Source organism: Rhipicephalus microplus, chromosome X, assembly GCF_043290135.1.
Source record: "Rhipicephalus microplus isolate Deutch F79 chromosome X, USDA_Rmic, whole genome shotgun sequence".
Taxonomy (NCBI): domain Eukaryota; kingdom Metazoa; phylum Arthropoda; class Arachnida; order Ixodida; family Ixodidae; genus Rhipicephalus; species Rhipicephalus microplus.
The window spans coordinates 497,297,180-497,321,531 of record NC_134710.1 but is presented as its reverse complement, the minus strand read 5'-3'; positions in this window follow the sequence as shown (position 1 = coordinate 497,321,531).

The following is a 24,352-nucleotide window of genomic DNA, read 5'->3' as shown; positions in this document are numbered from 1 at the left end:
TGATGTGAACTGTGATGACCTAGTTTGGGCATTTTACTTGTTTCCTGGTCAAGCATTGTTCTATTTATTGAAACTTTATATGCTTATCTGTGACAAGTGTCGGAGCAGTTGTGCAACCAACGTAGTTGGTTTAAAGCGAACTGTGATGGCCTAGTTTTCGAATTTTACCTGTTTTCTGGTCAAGCACTGCTGTATTTATTGAAACTTTATATGCTTATCTGTGACAAGTGTCGGATCAGTTGCGCAACTAAAGTCATTGCCTTGATGGGAACTGTGATGACCTAGTTTTGGCATTTTACTTGTTTTCTGGTCAAGCATAGTTGTATTTATATAAACTTTATATGCTTATCGGTGACAAGTGTCGGATCAGTTGTGGAACCAATGTCGTTGCCTTGATGTCAACTGTGATGGCCTAGTTTTGGCATTTTACTTGTTTTCTGGTCAAGCATGGTTGTATTTATTAAAACTTTATATGTTTATCTGTGACAAGTGTCGAATATATTGTGGAACCAATGTTGTTATCCTAATGCGAAATGTGATGGCCTAGTTTTGGCATTTTACTTGTGTTTCCTGGTCAAGCGTTGGTGCATTTATTTAAACTTTATTTGCTTATACGTGACAAGTGTCGGATCAAATGTGCAACGAAAGTATTTGCCATGATGTGAACTGTGATGACCTAGTTTTGGCATTTTACTTGTTTCCTGGTCAAGCATTGTTCTATTTATTGAAACTTTAAATGCTTATCTGTGACAAGTGTCGGAGCAGTTGTGCAACCAACGTAGTTGGTTTAATGCGAACTGTGATGACCTAGTTTTGAAATTTTACCTTTTGTCTGGTCAAGAACTGCTGTATTTATTGAAACTTTATATGCTTATCTGGGACAAGTGTCGGATCAGTTGTGCAACTAAAGTCATTGCCTTGATGTGAACTGTGATGACCTAGTTTTGGCATTTTACATGTTTTCTGGTCAAGCATAGTTGTATTTATTGAAAATATATATGCTCATCTATGACAATTGTCGGATGAGTTGTGGAACCATTGTATTTGCCCTAATTCAAACTGTGACGAACTATTTTTGGCATTTGATTTGTGTTTCCAGGTCAAGCATTGCTTTATTCTTTGAAAGTTCGTATGCTTATCTGTGACAAGTGTCGGATCAGTTTTGGAATCAATGTCTGCGCCTTGATGTGAACCGCGATAACCTAGCATTGGCATTTTAATTGTTCCCTTGTCAGGCATTGTTGTATTTATTGAAAGTTTATATGCTTATCTGTGACAAGTGTCGGATCAGTTGTGGAACTAATGTCGTTGCCTTGTTGTCAACTGTGATGGCCTAGTTTTGGCCTTTTACTTGTGTTTTTTGGTCAAGCAATGCTGTATTTATCGAAACTTTATATGCTTATTCGTAACAAGCGCCGGATCATTTGTGGAATCAATGTCATTGTCTTGATGTGAACTGTGATGATCTAGTTTTGGCATTTTACTTGTTTTCTGGTCAAGCATTGTTGTATTTATTGAAACTTTATATGCTTATATGAGACAAGTGTCGGATAAGTTGTGGAACCAGCGTAGTTGCCCTAATGCGAACTGTTACGGCCTAGTTTTGGCATTTTACTTGTTTCCTGGTCAAGCAATATTGTATTTATTGAAACATTATATGCTTATCTGTGACAAATGTTGAATCAGTTGTCGAACGAATGTCGTTGCCTTGATGGGAACTGTGATGGCCTTGCTTTGAATTTATCTTGTGTTTCCTTGTCAAGCATTGCTGTAGTTATTGAAATTTTGTAGGCTTCCCTGTGACAAGTGTCAGATAAGTTGTGGAACCAATGTTGTTACCTTAATGCGAACTGTGATGACCTAGTTTTGGCATTTTACTTGTTTCCTGGTCAAGCATGGTTGTATTTATTAAAACTTTATATGTTTATCTGTGACAAGTGTCGGATCAGTTGTGGAACCAGCGCAGTTGCCTTAATGCGAACTGTTACAGCCTAGTTTTGGCATTTTATTTGTTTCCTGGTCAAGCATTGCTGAATTCACTGAATGTTTATATGCTTATCTGTAACAAGTGTCGGATCAGTTGTGGAACCAATGTCGTTGCCTTGTTGTCAACTGTAATGGCCTAGTTTTGGAATTTTACTTGTTTTCTGGTCAAGCATTGTTGTATTTATTGAAACTTAATATTCTTATCTGTGACAAGTGTCAGATCAGTTGTGAAACCAATGTAGTTGCCCTAATGCCAACAGTGACGGCCTAGTTTTGGCATTTGACTTGTTTTCTGGTCAAGCATTGCTGTATTTATTGAAACTTTATACGCTTATCTGTGACAAGTGTTGGATCAGTTGTGGAACCAATGTCGTATCCTTGATGTCAACTGTGATGACCTAGTTCTGGCATTTTACTTGTTTCCTGGTCAAGCATTGTTTTATTTATTGAAACTTTATATGCTTATCTGTGACAAGTGCCGGGTCAGTTGTGAAACCAATGATGTGTCTTTAAATTGAACTGTGATGGCCTTGTTTTGGCACTTTTATTGTGTTTCCTGGTCAAGCATTGCTGTATTTATTGAAACTTTATATGCATATCTGTGACAAGTTTCGGATCAGTTGTGTAACTGAAGTCATTGCCTTAATGCGAACTGTGACAGCCTAGTTTTGACATTTTACTTGTTTCCTGGTCAAGCATTGCTTTTTTATTGAAACTTTATACGTTTATGTGTGACAAGTGTCGGATCAGATGGAACCAATGTCGTTGCCTTGATGTCAACTGTGATGGCCTATTTTCGGCATTTTTCTTGTGTTTCCTGGTCAAGCAATGCTTTATTTTTGGAAACTTTATACGCTTATCTGTGACAATTGTCGGATCAATTGTGGAACCAATGTCGTGTCCCTAATGTGAACTGTGATGGCCTAGTTTATGCATTTTACTTGTGTTTACTGGTCAAGCATTGCTGTATTTATTGAAACATTATATGCTTATCTGTGACAAGTGTTGGATCAGTTGTGGGAGCGATGTTGTTGCCTTAATGCGAACTGTGATGGCCTAGTTTTGGAATTTTACTTGCTTCCTTGTCAAGCGTGTTTGTATTTATTGAAACTTCATATGCTTATCTGTGACAAGTGTCGGATCAATTGTGGAACCAATGTCGTTGCCTTGATGTCAACTGTGACGGCCTTGTTCTGAAATTTTACTTGTTTCCTGGTCAAGCATTGCTGTATTTAATGAAACTTTATATACTTTACTGTGACAAGTGTTGGATCAGTTGTGGAGCCAACATAGTTGCCTTAATGAGAATTGTGACAGCCTGTTTTTGGCATTTTACTTGTGTTTCCTGGTCAAGAAATGCTGTATTTACTGAAACTTTAGTTGCTTATCTGTGAGAAGTGTCGGATCTATTGTGGAACCAATGTAGTTGCCTTGATGTGAACTGTCATGACGTAGTTTTGGCATTTAACTTGTTTCCTGGTGAAGCATTGTTGTAAATAGTGAAATACATAGATGCTTATCTGTGACAAGTGTCGGATCAGTTGTGGAACCAACTTTGATATCCTAATGCGAACTGTGAAAAGCTAGTTTTGGCATTTTACTTGTTTCCTGGTCAAGCATTGTTGTATTTATTGAAAATTTATATGCTTATCTGTGACAAGTGTCGGATCAGTTGTGGAACTAAAGTCGTTGCCTTGATGTCAACATAGATGACCTAGTTTTGGCAGTTTTCTTGTTTTCTGCTCAAGCATTGTTGTTTTATTGAAACTTCATATGCATATCTGTCACAAATGTCGGATCAGTTGTGGAACCAGGGTAGTTGCCTCAATGCGAACTGTGACGGCCTAATTTTGGCATTTACTTCTTTCCTGGTCAAGAATTTCTGTATATATTGAAATTTTTTATGCTTATCTGTGACAAGTGTCGGATCAGTTGTGGAACCAATGTCGTTGCCTTGATGGGAACTGTGATGGCCTAGCTTTGGCATTTTACTTGTTTTCTGGTCAAGCATGGTTGTATTTATTAAAACTTTATATGTTTATCTGTGACAAGTGTCGGATCAGTTGTGGAACCAATGTTGTTATCTTAATGCGAACTGTGATGGCCTAGTTTTGGCATTTCTTGTGTTTCCTGGTCAAGCATTGCTGCATTTATTGAAACTTTTTATGCTTATATGTGACAACTGTCGGATCAGTTGTGGAACCAAATTTGTTCCCTTGATGTGAACTGTGATGACCTAGTTTTCGCAATTTACTTGTTTCCAGGTCAAGCATTGCTGTATTTAATGAAACTTTACGTGCTTATGTGTGACAAGTGTCGGATCAAATGTGCAACTAAAGTATTTGCCGTGATGCGAACTGTGATGACCTAGTTTTGGCATTTTACTTGTTTTCTAGTCAAGCATGGTTGTATTTATTAAAACTTTATATGTTTATCTGTGACAAGTGTCGGATCAGTTGTGGAACCAATGTTGCTATTTTAATGCGAACTGTGATGGCCTAGTTTTGGCATTTTACTTGTGTTTCCTGGTCAAGCATTGCTGCATTTATTTAAACTTTATATGCTTATATGTGACAAGTGTCGGATCAAATGTGCAACGAAAGTATTTGCCGTGATGTGAACTGTGATGACCTAGTTTTGGCATTTTACTTGTTTCCAGGTCAAGCATTGTTCTATTTATTGAAACTTTATATGCTTATCTGTGACAAGTGTCGGAGAAGTTGTGCAACCAACGTAGTTGGTTTAATGCGAACTGTGATGGCCTAGTTTTGAAATTTTACCTTTTGTCTGGTCAAGCATTGCTGTATTTATTGAAACTTTATATGCTTATCTGTGACAAGTGCCGGATCTGTTGTGGAATCAATGTCATTGTCTTGATGTGAACTGTGATGATCTAGTTTTGGCATTTTACTTGTTTTCTGGTCAAGCATTGTTGTAATTTTTGAAACTTTATATGCTTATATGAGACGAGTATCGGATCAGTTGTGGAACCAGCGTAGTTGCCCTAGTGCGAACTGTTACGGCCTAGTTTTGGCATTTTACTTGTTTCCTGGTCAAGCAATATTGTATTTATTGAAACATTATATGCTTATCTGTGACAAATGTTGGATCACTTGTCGAACGAATGTCGTTGCCTTGATGGGAACTGTGATGGCCTTGCTTTGAATTTATCTTGTGTTTCCTTGTCAAGCATTGCTGTAGTTATTGAAATTTTGTATGCTTCCCTGTGACAAGTCTCGGATAAGTTGTGGAACCAATGTTGTTACCTTAATGCGAACTGTGATGACGTAGTTTTGACATTTTACTTGTTTCCTGGTCAAGCATTGATCTATTTATTGAAACTTTATATGCTTATCTGTGACGAGTGTCGGAGCAGTTGTGGAACCAACGTAGTTGGTTTAATGCGAACTGTGATGGCTTAGTTTTGGAATTTTACCTGTTTTCTGGTCTAGCACTGCTGTATTTATTGAAACTTTATATGCTTATCTGTGACAAGTGTCGGATTAGTTGCGGAACGAATGTAGTTGCCCTAATGCCAACAGTGACGGCCTAGTTTTGGCATTTGACTTGTTTCCTGGTCAAGCATTGCTGTATTTATTGAAACTTTATATGCTTATCTGTGACAAGTGTTGGATCAGTTGTGGAACCAATGTCGTATCCTTGATGTCATCTGTGATGACCTAGTTCTGGCATTTTACTTGTTTCCTGGTCAAGCATTGTTTTATTTATTGAAACTTTATATGCTTATCTGTGACAAGTGCCGGGTCAGTTGTGGAACCAATGACGTGTCTTTAAATTGAACTGTGATGGCCTAGTTTTGGTATTTTACTTGCGTCTTCTGGTCAAGCATTGCTGTATTTATTGAAACTTTATATGCTTATCTGCGACAAGTGTCGGATCAGTTGTAAAACCAATGTCGATTCCTTAATGTGAACTGTGATGGCCTAGTTTTGGCACTTTTATTGTGTTTCCTGGTCAAGCAATGCTGTATTTATTGAAACTTTATTTGCATATCGGTGTCAAGTGTCGGATCAGTTGTGTAACTAAAGTCATTGCCTCAATGCGAACTGTGACAGCCTAGTTTTGGCAGTTTACTTCTTTCCTGGTCAAGCATTGCTTTTTGATTGAAACTTTATACGTTTATGTGTGACAAGTGTCGGATCAGATGGAACCAATGTCGTTGCCTTGATGTCAACTGGGATGGCCTAGTTTCGGCATTTTACTTGTGTTTCCTGGTCAAGCAATGCTGTATTTTTGGAAACTTTATATGCTTATCTGTGACAAGTGTCGGATCAATTGTGGAACCAATGTCGTGTCTCTAATGTGAACTGTTTTGGCCTAGTTTTTGCATTTTACTTGTGTTTCATGGTCAAGCATTGCTGTATTTATTGAAACATTATATGCTTATCTGTGAAAAGTGTTGGATCAGTTGTGGGACCGATGTTCTTGCCTTAATGTGAACTGTGATGGCCTAGTTTTGGAATTTTACTTGCTTCCTTGTCAAGCGTTGTTGTATTTATTGAAACTTTATAAGCTTATCTGTGACAAGTGTCGGATCAATTGTGGAACCAATGTCGTTGCTTTGACGTCAACTGTGATGGCCTTGTTCTGAAATTGTACTTGTTTTATTGTCAAGCATTGCTGTATTTATTGAAACTTTATATACTTTACTGTGACAAGTGTTGGATCAGTTGTGGAGCCAACATAGTTGCCTTAATTGGAATTGTGACAGCCTGTTTTTGGCATTTTACTTGTGTTTCTTTGTCAAGAAATGCTGTATTTACTGAAACTTTATATGCTTATCTGTGAGACGTGTCGGATCTATTGTGGAACCAGTGTAGTTGCCTTGATGTGAACTGTCATGACGTAGTTTTGAATTTTAACTTGTTTCCTGGTGAAGCATTGTTGTAAATATTGAAATACATATATGCTTATCTGTGACAAGTGTCGTATCAGTTGTCGAACCAGCGTTGATATCTTCATGCGAACTGTGATAACCTAGTTTTGGCATTTTACTTGTTTCCTGGTCAAGCATTGTTGTATTTATTGAAAATTTATAAGCTTATCTGTGACAAGTGCCGGATCAGTTGTGGAATCAATGTCATTGTCTTGATGTGAACTGTGATGATCTAGTTTTGGCATTTTACTTGTTTTCTGGTCAAGCATTGTTGTATTTTTTGAAACATTATATGCTTATCTGTGACAAATGTTGGATCAGTTGTTGAACGAATGTCGTTGCCTTGATGGGAACTGTGATGGCCTTGCTTTGAATTTATCTTGTGTTTCCTTGTCAAGCATTGCTGTAGTTATTGAAATTTTGTATGCTTCCCTGTGGCAAGTCTCGGATAAGTTGTGGAACCAATGTTGTTACCTTAATGCGAACTGTGATGACGTAGTTTTGACATTTTACTTGTTTCCTGGTCAAGCATTGTTCTATTTATTGAAACTTTATCTGCTTATCTGTGACGAGTGTCGGAGCAGTTGTGGAACCAACGTAGTTGGTTTAATGCGAACTGTGATGGCTTAGTTTTGGAATTTTACCTGTTTACTGGTCTAGCACTGATGTATTTCTTGAAACTTTATATGCTTATCTGTGACAAGTGTCGGATTAGTTGCGGAACCTATGTAGTTGCCCTAATGCCAACAGTGACGGCCTAGTTTTGGCATTTTATTTGTTTCCTGGTCAAGCATTGCTGTATTCACTGAATGTTTATATGCTTATCTGTAACAAGTGTCGGATCAGTTGTGGAACCAATGTCGTTGCCTTGTTGTCAACTGTAATGGCCGAGTTTTGGAATTTTACTTGTTTTCTGGTCAAGCATTGTTGTATTTAATAAAACTTCATATTCTTATCTGTGACAAGTGTCGGATAAGTTGTGAAACCAATGTAGTTGCCCTAATGCCAACAGTGACGGCCTAGTTTTGGCATTTGACTTGTTTCCTGGTCAAGCATTGCTGTATTTATTGAAACTTTATACGCTTATCTGTGACAAGTGTTGGATCAGTTGTGGAACCAATGTCGTATCCTTGATGTCAACTGTGATGACCTAGTTCTGGCATTTTACTTGTTTCCTGGTCAAGCATTGTTTTATTTATTGAAACTTTATATGCTTATCTGTGACAAGTGCCGGGTCAGTTGTGGAACCAATGATGTGTCTTTAAATTGAACTGTGATGGCCTTGTTTTGGCACTTTTATTGTGTTTCCTGGTCAAGCATTGCTGTATTTATTGAAATTTTATATGCATATCTGTGACAAGTGTCGGATCAGTTGTGTAACTAAAGTCATTGCCTTAATGCGAACTGTGACAGCCTAGTTTTGGCATTTTACTTGTTTCCTGGTCAAGCATTGCTTTTTTATTGAAACTTTATACGTTTATGTGTGACAAGTGTCGGATCAGATGGAACCAATGTCGTTGCCTTGATGTCAACTGTGATGGCCTATTTTCGGCATTTTTCTTGTGTTTCCTGGTCAAGCAATGCTTTATTTTTGGAAACTTTATACGCTTATCTGTGACAATTGTCGGATCAATTGTGGAACCAATGTCGTGTCCCTAATGTGAACTGTGATGGCCTAGTTTATGCATTTTACTTGTGTTTCCTGGTCAAGCATTGCTGTATTTATTGAAACATTATATGCTTATCTGTGACAAGTGTTGGATCAGTTGTGGGACCGATGTTGTTGCCTTAATGCGAACTGTGATGGCCTTGTTCTGAAATTTTACTTGTTTCCTGGTCAAGCATTGCTGTATTTAATGAAACTTTATATACTTTACTGTGACAAGTGTTGGATCAGTTGTGGAGCCAACATAGTTGCCTTAATGGGAATTGTGACAGCCTGTTTTTGGCATTTTACTTGTGTTTCCTGGTCAAGAAATGCTGTATTTACTGAAACTTTATATGCTTATCTGTGAGAAGTGTCGGATCTATTGTGGAACCAATGTAGTTGCCTCGATGTGAACTGTCATGACGTAGTTTTGGCATTTACCTTGTTTCCTGGTGAAGCATTGTTGTAAATATTGAAATACATATATGGTTATCTGTGACAAGTGTCGGATCAGTTGTCGAACCAACGTTGATATCTTAATGCGAACTGTGATAACGTAGTTTTGGCATTTTACTTGTTTCCTGGTCAAGCATTGTTGTATTTATTGAAAATTTATATGCTTATCTGTGACAAGTGTCGGATCAGTTGCGGAACTAAAGTCGTTGCCTTGATGTCAACATTGATGACCTAGTTTTGGCAGTTTACTTGTTTTCTGCTCAAGCATTGTTGTAATTATTGAAACTTCATATGCATATCTGTCACAAATGTCGGATCAGTTGTGGAACCAGGGTTGTTGCCTCAATGTGAGCTGTGACGGCCTAGTTTTGGCATTTTACTTGTTTCCTGGTCAAGAATTTCTGTATATATTGAAATTTTTTATGCTTAACTGTGACAAGTGTCGGATCAGTTATGGAACCAATGTCGTTGCCTTGATGGGAACTGTGATGGCCTAGCTTTGGCATTTTACTTGTTTTCTGGTCAAGTATGCTTGTATTTATTAAAACTTTATATGTTTATCTGTGACAAGTGTCGGATCAGTTGTGGAACCAATGCTGTTATCTTAATGCGAACTGTGATGGCCTAGTTTTGGCATTTTACTTGTGTTTCCTGGTCAAGATTGCTGCATTTATTGAAACTTTATATGCTTATATGTGCAAGTGTCGGATCAGTTGTGGAACCAAATTTGTTCCCTTGATGTGAACTGTGATGACCTAGTTTTGGCAATTTACTTGTTTCCAGGTCAAGCATTGCTGTATTTAATGAAACTTTACATGCTCATCTGTGACAAGTGTCGGATCAATTGTGCAACAAAAGTATTTGCCGTGATGTGAACTGTGATGACCTAGTTTTGGCATTTTACTTGTTTTCAGGTCAAGCATGGTTGTATTTATTAAAACTTTATATGTTTATCTGTGACAAGTGTCGGATCAGTTGTGGAACCAGCGCAGTTGCCTTAATGCGAACTGTTACAGCCTAGTTTTGGCATTTTATTTGTTTCCTGGTCAAGCATTGCTGAATTCACTGAATGTTTATATGCTTATCTGTAACAAGTGTCGGATCAGTTGTGGAACCAATGTCGTATCCTTGATGTCAACTGTGATGACCTAGTTCTGGCATTTTACTTGTTTCCTGGTCAAGCATTGTTTTATTTATTGAAACTTTATATGCTTATCTGTGACAAGTGCCGGGTCAGTTGTGGAACCAATGATGTGTCTTTAAATTGAACTGTGATGGCCTTGTTTTGGCACTTTTATTGTGTTTCCTGGTCAAGCATTGCTGTATTTATTGAAACTTTATATGCATATCTGTGACAAGTTTCGGATCAGTTGTGTAACTGAAGTCATTGCCTTAATGCGAACTGTGACAGCCTAGTTTTGACATTTTACTTGTTTCCTGGTCAAGCATTGCTTTTTTATTGAAACTTTATACGTTTATGTGTGACAAGTGTCGGATCAGATGGAACCAATGTCGTTGCCTTGATGTCAACTGTGATGGCCTATTTTCGGCATTTTTCTTGTGTTTCCTGGTCAAGCAATGCTTTATTTTTGGAAACTTTATACGCTTATCTGTGACAATTGTCGGATCAATTGTGGAACCAATGTCGTGTCCCTAATGTGAACTGTGATGGCCTAGTTTATGCATTTTACTTGTGTTTACTGGTCAAGCATTGCTGTATTTATTGAAACATTATATGCTTATCTGTGACAAGTGTTGGATCAGTTGTGGGAGCGATGTTGTTGCCTTAATGCGAACTGTGATGGCCTAGTTTTGGAATTTTACTTGCTTCCTTGTCAAGCGTGTTTGTATTTATTGAAACTTCATATGCTTATCTGTGACAAGTGTCGGATCAATTGTGGAACCAATGTCGTTGCCTTGATGTCAACTGTGACGGCCTTGTTCTGAAATTTTACTTGTTTCCTGGTCAAGCATTGCTGTATTTAATGAAACTTTATATACTTTACTGTGACAAGTGTTGGATCAGTTGTGGAGCCAACATAGTTGCCTTAATGAGAATTGTGACAGCCTGTTTTTGGCATTTTACTTGTGTTTCCTGTCAAGAAATGCTGTATTTACTGAAACTTTAGTTGCTTATCTGTGAGAAGTGTCGGATCTATTGTGGAACCAATGTAGTTGCCTTGATGTGAACTGTCATGACGTAGTTTTGGCATTTAACTTGTTTCCTGGTGAAGCATTGTTGTAAATAGTGAAATACATAGATGCTTATCTGTGACAAGTGTCGGATCAGTTGTGGAACCAACGTTGATATCCTAATGCGAACTGTGAAAAGCTAGTTTTGGCATTTTACTTGTTTCCTGGTCAAGCATTGTTGTATTTATTGAAAATTTATATGCTTATCTGTGACAAGTGTCGGATCAGTTGTGGAACTAAAGTCGTTGCCTTGATGTCAACATAGATGACCTAGTTTTGGCAGTTTTCTTGTTTTCTGCTCAAGCATTGTTGTTTTATTGAAACTTCATATGCATATCTGTCACAAATGTCGGATCAGTTGTGGAACCAGGGTAGTTGCCTCAATGCGAACTGTGACGGCCTAATTTTGGCATTTACTTCTTTCCTGGTCAAGAATTTCTGTATATATTGAAATTTTTTATGCTTATCTGTGACAAGTGTCGGATCAGTTGTGGAACCAATGTCGTTGCCTTGATGGGAACTGTGATGGCCTAGCTTTGGCATTTTACTTGTTTTCTGGTCAAGCATGGTTGTATTTATTAAAACTTTATATGTTTATCTGTGACAAGTGTCGGATCAGTTGTGGAACCAATGTTGTTATCTTAATGCGAACTGTGATGGCCTAGTTTTGGCATTTCTTGTGTTTCCTGGTCAAGCATTGCTGCATTTATTGAAACTTTTTATGCTTATATGTGACAACTGTCGGATCAGTTGTGGAACCAAATTTGTTCCCTTGATGTGAACTGTGATGACCTAGTTTTCGCAATTTACTTGTTTCCAGGTCAAGCATTGCTGTATTTAATGAAACTTTACGTGCTTATGTGTGACAAGTGTCGGATCAAATGTGCAACTAAAGTATTTGCCGTGATGCGAACTGTGATGACCTAGTTTTGGCATTTTACTTGTTTTCTAGTCAAGCATGGTTGTATTTATTAAAACTTTATATGTTTATCTGTGACAAGTGTCGGATCAGTTGTGGAACCAATGTTGCTATTTTAATGCGAACTGTGATGGCCTAGTTTTGGCATTTTACTTGTGTTTCCTGGTCAAGCATTGCTGCATTTATTTAAACTTTATATGCTTATATGTGACAAGTGTCGGATCAAATGTGCAACGAAAGTATTTGCCGTGATGTGAACTGTGATGACCTAGTTTTGGCATTTTACTTGTTTCCAGGTCAAGCATTGTTCTATTTATTGAAACTTTATATGCTTATCTGTGACAAGTGTCGGAGAAGTTGTGCAACCAACGTAGTTGGTTTAATGCGAACTGTGATGGCCTAGTTTTGAAATTTTACCTTTTGTCTGGTCAAGCATTGCTGTATTTATTGAAACTTTATATGCTTATCTGTGACAAGTGCCGGATCTGTTGTGGAATCAATGTCATTGTCTTGATGTGAACTGTGATGATCTAGTTTTGGCATTTTACTTGTTTTCTGGTCAAGCATTGTTGTAATTTTTGAAACTTTATATGCTTATATGAGACGAGTATCGGATCAGTTGTGGAACCAGCGTAGTTGCCCTAGTGCGAACTGTTACGGCCTAGTTTTGGCATTTTACTTGTTTCCTGGTCAAGCAATATTGTATTTATTGAAACATTATATGCTTATCTGTGACAAATGTTGGATCACTTGTCGAACGAATGTCGTTGCCTTGATGGGAACTGTGATGGCCTTGCTTTGAATTTATCTTGTGTTTCCTTGTCAAGCATTGCTGTAGTTATTGAAATTTTGTATGCTTCCCTGTGACAAGTCTCGGATAAGTTGTGGAACCAATGTTGTTACCTTAATGCGAACTGTGATGACGTAGTTTTGACATTTTACTTGTTTCCTGGTCAAGCATTGATCTATTTATTGAAACTTTATATGCTTATCTGTGACGAGTGTCGGAGCAGTTGTGGAACCAACGTAGTTGGTTTAATGCGAACTGTGATGGCTTAGTTTTGGAATTTTACCTGTTTTCTGGTCTAGCACTGCTGTATTTATTGAAACTTTATATGCTTATCTGTGACAAGTGTCGGATTAGTTGCGGAACCAATGTAGTTGCCCTAATGCCAACAGTGACGGCCTAGTTTTGGCATTTGACTTGTTTCCTGGTCAAGCATTGCTGTATTTATTGAAACTTTATATGCTTATCTGTGACAAGTGTTGGATCAGTTGTGGAACCAATGTCGTATCCTTGATGTCATCTGTGATGACCTAGTTCTGGCATTTTACTTGTTTCCTGGTCAAGCATTGTTTTATTTATTGAAACTTTATATGCTTATCTGTGACAAGTGCCGGGTCAGTTGTGGAACCAATGACGTGTCTTTAAATTGAACTGTGATGGCCTAGTTTTGGTATTTTACTTGCGTCTTCTGGTCAAGCATTGCTGTATTTATTGAAACTTTATATGCTTATCTGCGACAAGTGTCGGATCAGTTGTAAAACCAATGTCGATTCCTTAATGTGAACTGTGATGGCCTAGTTTTGGCACTTTTATTGTGTTTCCTGGTCAAGCAATGCTGTATTTATTGAAACTTTATTTGCATATCGGTGTCAAGTGTCGGATCAGTTGTGTAACTAAAGTCATTGCCTCAATGCGAACTGTGACAGCCTAGTTTTGGCAGTTTACTTCTTTCCTGGTCAAGCATTGCTTTTTGATTGAAACTTTATACGTTTATGTGTGACAAGTGTCGGATCAGATGGAACCAATGTCGTTGCCTTGATGTCAACTGGGATGGCCTAGTTTCGGCATTTTACTTGTGTTTCCTGGTCAAGCAATGCTGTATTTTTGGAAACTTTATATGCTTATCTGTGACAAGTGTCGGATCAATTGTGGAACCAATGTCGTGTCTCTAATGTGAACTGTTTTGGCCTAGTTTTTGCATTTTACTTGTGTTTCCTGGTCAAGCATTGCTGTATTTATTGAAACATTATATGCTTATCTGTGAAAAGTGTTGGATCAGTTGTGGGACCGATATTCTTGCCTTAATGTGAACTGTGATGGCCTAGTTTTGGAATTTTACTTGCTTCCTGGTCAAGCATTGTTGTATTTATTGAAAATTTATAAGCTTATCTGTGACAAGTGCCGGATCAGTTGTGGAATCAATGTCATTGTCTTGATGTGAACTGTGATGATCTAGTTTTGGCATTTTACTTGTTTTCTGGTCAAGCATTGTTGTATTTTTTGAAACATTATATGCTTATCTGTGACAAATGTTGGATCAGTTGTTGAACGAATGTCGTTGCCTTGATGGGAACTGTGATGGCCTTGCTTTGAATTTATCTTGTGTTTCCTTGTCAAGCATTGCTGTAGTTATTGAAATTTTGTATGCTTCCCTGTGGCAAGTCTCGGATAAGTTGTGGAACCAATGTTGTTACCTTAATGCGAACTGTGATGACGTAGTTTTGACATTTTACTTGTTTCCTGGTCAAGCATTGTTCTATTTATTGAAACTTTATCTGCTTATCTGTGACGAGTGTCGGAGCAGTTGTGGAACCAACGTAGTTGGTTTAATGCGAACTGTGATGGCTTAGTTTTGGAATTTTACCTGTTTACTGGTCTAGCACTGATGTATTTCTTGAAACTTTATATGCTTATCTGTGACAAGTGTCGGATTAGTTGCGGAACCTATGTAGTTGCCCTAATGCCAACAGTGACGGCCTAGTTTTGGCATTTTATTTGTTTCCTGGTCAAGCATTGCTGTATTCACTGAATGTTTATATGCTTATCTGTAACAAGTGTCGGATCAGTTGTGGAACCAATGTCGTTGCCTTGTTGTCAACTGTAATGGCCGAGTTTTGGAATTTTACTTGTTTTCTGGTCAAGCATTGTTGTATTTAATAAAACTTCATATTCTTATCTGTGACAAGTGTCGGATAAGTTGTGAAACCAATGTAGTTGCCCTAATGCCAACAGTGACGGCCTAGTTTTGGCATTTGACTTGTTTCCTGGTCAAGCATTGCTGTATTTATTGAAACTTTATACGCTTATCTGTGACAAGTGTTGGATCAGTTGTGGAACCAATGTCGTATCCTTGATGTCAACTGTGATGACCTAGTTCTGGCATTTTACTTGTTTCCTGGTCAAGCATTGTTTTATTTATTGAAACTTTATATGCTTATCTGTGACAAGTGCCGGGTCAGTTGTGGAACCAATGATGTGTCTTTAAATTGAACTGTGATGGCCTTGTTTTGGCACTTTTATTGTGTTTCCTGGTCAAGCATTGCTGTATTTATTGAAATTTTATATGCATATCTGTGACAAGTGTCGGATCAGTTGTGTAACTAAAGTCATTGCCTTAATGCGAACTGTGACAGCCTAGTTTTGGCATTTTACTTGTTTCCTGGTCAAGCATTGCTTTTTTATTGAAACTTTATACGTTTATGTGTGACAAGTGTCGGATCAGATGGAACCAATGTCGTTGCCTTGATGTCAACTGTGATGGCCTATTTTCGGCATTTTTCTTGTGTTTCCTGGTCAAGCAATGCTTTATTTTTGGAAACTTTATACGCTTATCTGTGACAATTGTCGGATCAATTGTGGAACCAATGTCGTGTCCCTAATGTGAACTGTGATGGCCTAGTTTATGCATTTTACTTGTGTTTCCTGGTCAAGCATTGCTGTATTTATTGAAACATTATATGCTTATCTGTGACAAGTGTTGGATCAGTTGTGGGACCGATGTTGTTGCCTTAATGCGAACTGTGATGGCCTTGTTCTGAAATTTTACTTGTTTCCTGGTCAAGCATTGCTGTATTTAATGAAACTTTATATACTTTACTGTGACAAGTGTTGGATCAGTTGTGGAGCCAACATAGTTGCCTTAATGGGAATTGTGACAGCCTGTTTTTGGCATTTTACTTGTGTTTCCTGGTCAAGAAATGCTGTATTTACTGAAACTTTATATGCTTATCTGTGAGAAGTGTCGGATCTATTGTGGAACCAATGTAGTTGCCTCGATGTGAACTGTCATGACGTAGTTTTGGCATTTACCTTGTTTCCTGGTGAAGCATTGTTGTAAATATTGAAATACATATATGGTTATCTGTGACAAGTGTCGGATCAGTTGTCGAACCAACGTTGATATCTTAATGCGAACTGTGATAACGTAGTTTTGGCATTTTACTTGTTTCCTGGTCAAGCATTGTTGTATTTATTGAAAATTTATATGCTTATCTGTGACAAGTGTCGGATCAGTTGTGGAACTAAAGTCGTTGCCTTGATGTCAACATTGATGACCTAGTTTTGGCAGTTTACTTGTTTTCTGCTCAAGCATTGTTGTAATTATTGAAACTTCATATGCATATCTGTCACAAATGTCGGATCAGTTGTGGAACCAGGGTTGTTGCCTCAATGTGAGCTGTGACGGCCTAGTTTTGGCATTTTACTTGTTTCCTGGTCAAGAATTTCTGTATATATTGAAATTTTTTATGCTTAACTGTGACAAGTGTCGGATCAGTTATGGAACCAATGTCGTTGCCTTGATGGGAACTGTGATGGCCTAGCTTTGGCATTTTACTTGTTTTATGGTCAAGTATGCTTGTATTTATTAAAACTTTATATGTTTATCTGTGACAAGTGTCGGATCAGTTGTGGAACCAATGCTGTTATCTTAATGCGAACTGTGATGGCCTAGTTTTGGCATTTTACTTGTGTTTCCTGGTCAAGATTGCTGCATTTATTGAAACTTTATATGCTTATATGTGCAAGTGTCGGATCAGTTGTGGAACCAAATTTGTTCCCTTGATGTGAACTGTGATGACCTAGTTTTGGCAATTTACTTGTTTCCAGGTCAAGCATTGCTGTATTTAATGAAACTTTACATGCTCATCTGTGACAAGTGTCGGATCAATTGTGCAACAAAAGTATTTGCCGTGATGTGAACTGTGATGACCTAGTTTTGGCATTTTACTTGTTTTCAGGTCAAGCATGGTTGTATTTATTAAAACTTTATATGTTTATCTGCGACAAGTGTCGGATCAGTTGTGGAACCAATGTTGTTATCTTAATGCGAACTATGATGGGCTAGTTTTGGCATTTTACTTGTGTTTCCTGGCCAAGCATTGCTGCATTTATTTAAACTTTATATGCTTATATGTGACAAGTGTCAGATCAAATGTGCAACTAAAGTATTTGCCGTGATGTGAACTGTGATGACCTAGTTTTGGCATTTTACTTGTTTTCTGGTCAAGCATAGTTGTATTTATATAAACTTTATATGCTTATCGATGACAAGTGTCAGATCAGTTGTGGAACCAACGTCGTTGCCTTGATGTCAACTGTGATGGCGTAGTTTTGGCATTTTACTTGTTTTCTGGTGAAGCATGGTTGTATTTATTAAAACTTTATATGTTTATCTGTGACAAGTGTCGGATCAGTTGTGGAACCAATGTTGTTATCTTAATGCGAACTGTGATGGCCTAGTTTTGGCATTTTACTTGTGTTTCCTGGTCAAGCATTGGTGCATTTATTTAAACTTTACATGCTTATATGTGACAAGTGTCGGATGAAATGTGGAACGAAAGTATTTGCCGTGATGTGAACTGTGATGACCTAGTTTTGGCATTTTACTCGTTTCCTGGTCAAGCATTGTTCTATTTATTGAAACTTTATATGCTTATCTGTGACAAGTGTCGGAGCAGTTGTGCAAAAAACGTAGTTGGTTTAATGCGAACTGTGATGGCCTAGTTTTGGAATTTTACCTTTTGTCTGGTCAAGAACTGCTGTATTTATTGAAACTTTATATGCTTATCTGTGACAAGTGTCGGATCAGTTGTGCAACTAAAGTCATTGCCTTGATGTGAACTGTGATGACCTAGTTTTGGCATTTTACATGTTTTACGGTCAAGCATAGTTGTATTTATTGAAAATATATATGCTTATCTGTGACAATTGTCGGATGAGTTGTGTAACCATTGTGTTTGCCCTAATTCAAACTGTGACGACCTATTTTTGGCATTTTCTTTGTGTTTCCAGGTCAAGCATTGCTGTATTCTTTGAAAGTTCGGATGCTTATCTGTGACAAGTGTCGGATCAGTTGTGGAATCAATGTCGGCGCCTTGATGTGAACCGCGATAACCTAGTATTGGCATTTTACTTGTTCCCTTGTCAGGCATTGTTGTATTTATTGAAAGTTTATATGCTTATCGATGACAAGTGTCGGATCAGTTGTGCAACTAATCTCGTTGCCTTGTTGTCAACTGTAATGGCCTTGTTTTGGAATTTTACTTGTTTTCTGGTCAAGCATTGCTGTATTTATTGAAATTTTATAGGCTTCTCTGTGACAAGTGTTGGATGAGTTGTTGAACAAATGTCGTGGCCCTGATGGGAACTGCGATGGTCCAGTTTTGGAATTTTACTTGTTTTCTGGTCAAGAAATGTTGTATGTATTGAAACTTTATATGCTTATCTGTGACAAGTGTCGGATCAGTTGTGGAACCAATGTAGCTTCCCTAATGCGAACTGTGACAGCCTAGTTTTGGCCTTTTACTTGTGTTTCTTGGTCAAGCAATGCTGTATTTATAGAAACTTTATATGCTTATTCGTAACAAGTGCCGGATCAGTTGTGGAATCAATGTCGTTGCCTTGATGTGAACTGTGATGATCTAGTTTTGGCATTTTACTTGTTTTCTGTCATGCATTGTTGTATTTATTGAAACTTTATATGCTTACAACTGACAAGTGTCGGATCAGTTGTGGAACCAGCGTAGTTGCCTTATTGCGAACTGTTATGGCCTAGTTTTGGCATTTTACTTGTTTCCTGGTCAAGCATTGCTGTATTTATTGAAAGTTTATATGCTTATCTGTAACATGTGTCGGATCAGTTGTGGAACCAATGTCGTTGCCTTGTTGTCAACTGTGATGGCCTAGTTTTGGCATTTTAATTTTATTTCCTGGTCAAGCAATATTGTATTTATTGAAACTTTATATGCTTATCTGTGACAAGTGTCGGATCAGTTGTTGAACGAATGTCGTTGCCTTGTTGGGAACTGTGATGGCCTTGTTTTGGATTTATCTTGTGCTTCCTTGTCCAGCATTGCTGTAGTTATTGAAACGTTGTATGCTTCCCTGTGACAAGTGTCGGATAAGTTGTGGAACCAATGTTGTTACCTTAATGCAAACTGTGATAGCCTAGTTTTGGCATTTTACTTGTCTTCTTGTCGAGCATTTCTGTATTTATTGAAACTTTATATGCTTCTCTGTGACAAGTGTTGGATGAGTTGTGGAACCAATGTCGTTGCCCTGGTGGCCACTGCGATGGTCTAGTGTTGGAATTTCACTTGTTTCCTGGTCAAGCATTGTTGTATTTATTGAAATTGTATATGCTTATCTGTGACAAGTGTCGGATCAGTTAAGGAACTATTGTAGTTGCCCTAATGTGAAGTGTGACAGCCTAGTTTTGGCCTTTTTTGTGTTTCTTGGTCAAGCAATGCTGTATTTATAGAAACTTTATATGCTTATTCGTAACAAGTGTCGGATAAGTTGTGGAATCAAAGTCGTTGCCTTGATGTGAACTGTGATAATCTAGTTTTGGAATTTTACTTTTTTCTGGTCAAGCATTGTTGTATTTATAGAAACTTTATATGCTTATATGTAACAAGTGTCGGATCAGTTGTGGAACCAGCGCAGTTGCTTAATGCGAACTGTTACGGCCTAGTTTTGGCATTTTATTAGTTTCCTGGTCAAGCATTGCTGTATTCACTGAAAGTTTATATGCTTATCTGTAACAAGTCTCGGATCAGTTGTGGAACCAATGTCGTTGCCTTGTTGTCAACTGTAATGGCCTAGTTTTGGAATTTTACTTGTTTTCTGGTCAAGCATTGTTGTATTTATTGAAACTTTATATTCTTATCTGTGACAAGTGTCGGATCAGTTGTGAAATTAATGTAGTTGCCCTAGTGTGAACTGTGACAGCCTAGTTTTGGCCTTTTACTTGTGTTTCTTGATCAAGCAGTGCTGTATTTATAGAAACTTTATATGCTTATTCGTAACAAGTGCCGGATCAGTTGTGGAATCAATGTCATTGTCTTGATGTGAACTGTGATGATCTACTTTTGGCATTTTACTTGTTTTCTGGTCAAGCATTGTTGTATTTATTGAAACTTTATATGCTTATAACTGACAAGTGTCAGATCAGTTGTGGAACCAGCGTAGTTGCCTTAATTCGAACTGTTACGGCCTAGTTTTGGCATTTTACTTGTTTCCTGGTCAAGCAATATTGTATTTATTGAAACTTTATAAGCTTATCTGTGACAAGTGTTGGATCAGTTGTGGAACGAATGTCGTTGCCTTGATGGGAACTGTGATGGCCTTGTTTTAGATTTATCTTGTGTTTCCTTGTCAAGCATTGCTGTAGTTATTGAAATTTTGTATGCTTCCCTGTGACAAGTGTCGGATAAGTTGTGGAACCAATGTTGTTACCTTAATGCGAACTGTGATGACCTAGTTTTCGCATTTTACTTGTTTCCTAGTCAAGCATGGTTGTACTTATTAAAACTTTATATGTTTATCTGTGACAAGTGTCGGATCAGTTGTGGAACCAATGCTGTTATCTTAATGCGAACTGTGATGGCCTAGTTTTGGCATTTTACTTGTGTTTCCTGGTCAAGCATTGCTGCATTTATTGAAACTTTATATGCTTATATGTGCAAGTGTCGGATCAGTTGTGGAACCAAATTTGTTCCCTTGATGTGAACTGTGATGACCTAGTTTTGGCAATTTACTTGTTTCCAGGTCAAGCATTGCTGTATTTAATGAAACTTTACATGCTCATCTGTGACAAGTGTCGGATCAATTGTGCAACTAAAGTATTTGCCGTGATGTGAACTGTGATGACCTAGTTTTGGCATTTTACTTGTTTTCAGGTCATGCATGGTTGTATTTATTAAAACTTTATATGTTTATCTGCGACAAGTGTCGGATCAGTTGTGGAACCAATGTTGTTATCTTAATGCGAACTGTGATGGCCTAGTTTTGGCATTTGACTTGTGTTTCCTGGTCAAGCATTGGTGTATTTATTGAAACTTTATATGCTTATCTGTGACGAGTGTCGGAGCAGTTGTGGAACCAACGTAGTTGGTTTAATGCGAACTGTGATGGCTTAGTTTTGGAATTTAACCTGTTTTCTGGTCTAGCACTGCTGTATTTATTGAAACTTTATATGCTTATCTGTGACAAGTGTCGGATTAGATGTGGAACCGATGTAGTTGCCCTAATGCCAACAGTGACGGCCTAGTTTTGGCATTTGACTTGTTTCCTGGTCAAGCATTGCTGTATTTATTGAAACTTTATATGCATATCTGTGACAAGTGTCGGGTCAGTTGTGTAACTAAAGTCATTGCCTTAATGCGAACTGTGACAGCCTAGTTTTGGCATTTTACTTGTTTCCTGGTCAAGCATTGCTTTTTCATTGAAACTTTATACGTTTATGTGTGACAAGTGTCGGATCAGATGGAACCGATGACGTTGCCTTGATGTCAACTGTGATGGCCTAGTTTTGGCATTTTACTTGTGTTTCCTGGTCAAGCAATGCTGTATTTTTAGAAACTTTATATGCTTATCTGTGACAAGTGTCGGATCAATTGTGGAACCAATGTCGTGTCTCTAATGTGAACTGTGATGGCCTAGTTTTCGCATTTTACTTGTGTTTCCTGGTCAAGCATTGCGGTATTTATTGAAACATTATATGCTTATCTGTGACAAGTGTTGGATCAGTTGTGGGACCGATGTTGTTGCCTTAATGCGAACTGTGATGGCCTACTTTTGGAAATTTTCTTGCTTCCTTGTCAAGCGTTGTTGTAATTATTGAAACTTTATATGCTTATCTGTTACAAGTGTCGGATCAATTGTGGAGCCAACATAGTTGCCTTAATGGGAATTGTGACAGCCTGTTTTTGGCATTTTACTTGTGTTTCCTGGTCAAGAAATGCTGTATTTACTGAAACTTTATATGCTTATCTGTGAGAAGTGTCGGATCTATTGTGGAACCAATGTAGTTGCCTCGATGTGAACTGTCATGACGTAGTTTTGGCATTTACCTTGTTTCCTGGTGAAGCATTGTTGTAAATATTGAAATACATATATGGTTATCTGTGACAAGTGTCGGATCAGTTGTCGAACCAACGTTGATATCTTAATGCGAACTGTGATAACGTAGTTTTGGCATTTTACTTATTTCCTGGTCAAGCAATATTGTATTTATTGAAACTTTATATGCTTATCTGTGACAAGTGTCGGATCAGTTGTTGAACGAATGTCGTTGCCTTGTTGGGAACTGTGATGGCCTTGTTTTGGATTTATCTTGTGCTTCCTTGTCCAGCATTGCTGTAGTTATTGAAACGTTGTATGCTTCCCTGTGACAAGTGTCGGATAAGTTGTGGAACCAATGTTGTTACCTTAATGCAAACTGTGATAGCCTAGTTTTGGCATTTTACTTGTCTTCTTGTCGAGCATTTCTGTATTTATTGAAACTTTATATGCTTCTCTGTGACAAGTGTTGGATGAGTTGTGGAACCAATGTCGTTGCCCTGGTGGCCACTGCGATGGTCTAGTGTTGGAATTTCACTTGTTTCCTGGTCAAGCATTGTTGTATTTATTGAAATTGTATATGCTTATCTGTGACAAGTGTCGGATCAGTTAAGGAACTATTGTAGTTGCCCTAATGTGAAGTGTGACAGCCTAGTTTTGGCCTTTTTTGTGTTTCTTGGTCAAGCAATGCTGTATTTATAGAAACTTTATATGCTTATTCGTAACAAGTGTCGGATAAGTTGTGGAATCAAAGTCGTTGCCTTGATGTGAACTGTGATAATCTAGTTTTGGAATTTTACTTTTTTCTGGTCAAGCATTGTTGTATTTATAGAAACTTTATATGCTTATATGTAACAAGTGTCGGATCAGTTGTGGAACCAGCGCAGTTGCTTAATGCGAACTGTTACGGCCTAGTTTTGGCATTTTATTAGTTTCCTGGTCAAGCATTGCTGTATTCACTGAAAGTTTATATGCTTATCTGTAACAAGTCTCGGATCAGTTGTGGAACCAATGTCGTTGCCTTGTTGTCAACTGTAATGGCCTAGTTTTGGAATTTTACTTGTTTTCTGGTCAAGCATTGTTGTATTTATTGAAACTTTATATTCTTATCTGTGACAAGTGTCGGATCAGTTGTGAAATTAATGTAGTTGCCCTAGTGTGAACTGTGACAGCCTAGTTTTGGCCTTTTACTTGTGTTTCTTGATCAAGCAGTGCTGTATTTATAGAAACTTTATATGCTTATTCGTAACAAGTGCCGGATCAGTTGTGGAATCAATGTCATTGTCTTGATGTGAACTGTGATGATCTACTTTTGGCATTTTACTTGTTTTCTGGTCAAGCATTGTTGTATTTATTGAAACTTTATATGCTTATAACTGACAAGTGTCAGATCAGTTGTGGAACCAGCGTAGTTGCCTTAATTCGAACTGTTACGGCCTAGTTTTGGCATTTTACTTGTTTCCTGGTCAAGCAATATTGTATTTATTGAAACTTTATAAGCTTATCTGTGACAAGTGTTGGATCAGTTGTGGAACGAATGTCGTTGCCTTGATGGGAACTGTGATGGCCTTGTTTTAGATTTATCTTGTGTTTCCTTGTCAAGCATTGCTGTAGTTATTGAAATTTTGTATGCTTCCCTGTGACAAGTGTCGGATAAGTTGTGGAACCAATGTTGTTACCTTAATGCGAACTGTGATGACCTAGTTTTCGCATTTTACTTGTTTCCTAGTCAAGCATGGTTGTACTTATTAAAACTTTATATGTTTATCTGTGACAAGTGTCGGATCAGTTGTGGAACCAATGCTGTTATCTTAATGCGAACTGTGATGGCCTAGTTTTGGCATTTTACTTGTGTTTCCTGGTCAAGCATTGCTGCATTTATTGAAACTTTATATGCTTATATGTGCAAGTGTCGGATCAGTTGTGGAACCAAATTTGTTCCCTTGATGTGAACTGTGATGACCTAGTTTTGGCAATTTACTTGTTTCCAGGTCAAGCATTGCTGTATTTAATGAAACTTTACATGCTCATCTGTGACAAGTGTCGGATCAATTGTGCAACTAAAGTATTTGCCGTGATGTGAACTGTGATGACCTAGTTTTGGCATTTTACTTGTTTTCAGGT